We start from the raw sequence: 1,496 nt of genomic DNA, 5'->3' as shown, positions 1-1,496 counted from the left end.
GGGCACTGGACTTTGTCAGAAGGACAGTCGTGGCTGGGCCATGCACATGAAGGTGGGGTAGCGTCGGTATGACGTACAACCCTGAGTGCGGCGCATAGTCTGCCTTGAACTCGCCATCGTACGTGGCTAGAGTCCACACGTTGGGATCGATGGAGACAATTCGGTGTCGATCCATGTGTAGGGCTCGACCAATGGAAAAGAGGTTGAAGTGTAGTTCTGGGATGTGGTATACATCCTGCAGATAGATCGCCAATGGGTCCCCGTTAGTTTGAATGTACTAACTCGTCCTGCAAAGGTGTCGACAAGGCAACCATGTTGGAGGTTTTACATCCTCAATATTTAATCAATAACTGAAATACCTTTGAGTGCACTCTGAATTGCTGTTGAATGCTTCAGCTACACGACCGAAGAAGTTGCTGGCAGATTGGTCATTGCCTACTACAGGGTCGAGGGACACAATCAGCCATGCTTGGCAAAGCTGGATCTGCTCGTGCACTGTGAAGTTCTTCGAGCGCTCCTTCATTCCGCAACAAACCCAATCGCGAAGTGAGTTCGCTTCTCTACCGGGTGTTTGATTGGCCTATTGATTTACTGAACTCCACCAGACCAACAAAAATACACACAAATTTGTTGGTTTTTTTGTTGGTCTGGTGGAGTCCAGTAAGTTTTTATTGGGCTACTGGGCTGGTGCGAACACGTTTTTGGGAATTTCAGCAAAGTTCAGTAAATCATCCGGTTAAGTTACTGGAATCAGGCAGTTACCGGCACCGGTGCAGATGCTCTGACTTCAGTAAAGTGCACTCCAGTAAAGCCAGTAAATGTCTTATCCGAACAAATTATGCGGATAATGAGGTCGATTTTACTGGTGCCGGTGCAGATGCTCTTAGGACCTATTTTAGAATACTATTTATATTACGGGTATACAAACTACAAGTATGTACTATAATTAAAGTTGCATACAAAAAATAGGTTAAAAAAGTAAGATAATATGAAATGCTGCCTAAAATATGGAACAGAGTAGTACAGTATACACTAGCCAAATCACATTGAAATGCGAGTTTACTGTTACTTCGAAGTAATAACCAATCACATTGATCGTAGTCACATGTGTCCAGAAGTTCTCATAACGCATTGCCTGCTGAAGTGGATCTAGTTGTGTAACATACTCTATATTCAATTCAGCAAATCTCATGTTTCCTTCAGCAAACAGCATGTGCAATTCAGCAATTCTTATGTGGCTCTCAGCAATTCCTATGTGGTCCTCAGCAATTCTTATGTGGCAATATTTTATCCTCCCCCGAGTGCATGCTGGGCCACCCCCCCTCTCGATCGTCTTTATCTGAACGCGTGGAATGCAAATACGAAGGTCTAAGACTCGTCCTCGTTTGTTCTTTGCTTTCGATCGGTTTGTCGTCGCGGGGGACGCAGTACGATGTCGAAACCACTAGCTTGATTATTTCAGTGTAAATACATAAAGGAAACTTGCATTCGACTTT

This window comes from Aphanomyces astaci (assembly GCF_000520075.1).
Source record: "Aphanomyces astaci strain APO3 unplaced genomic scaffold supercont1.1, whole genome shotgun sequence".
Taxonomy (NCBI): domain Eukaryota; phylum Oomycota; class Saprolegniomycetes; order Saprolegniales; family Verrucalvaceae; genus Aphanomyces; species Aphanomyces astaci.
This window is presented reverse-complemented; position numbering follows the sequence as displayed.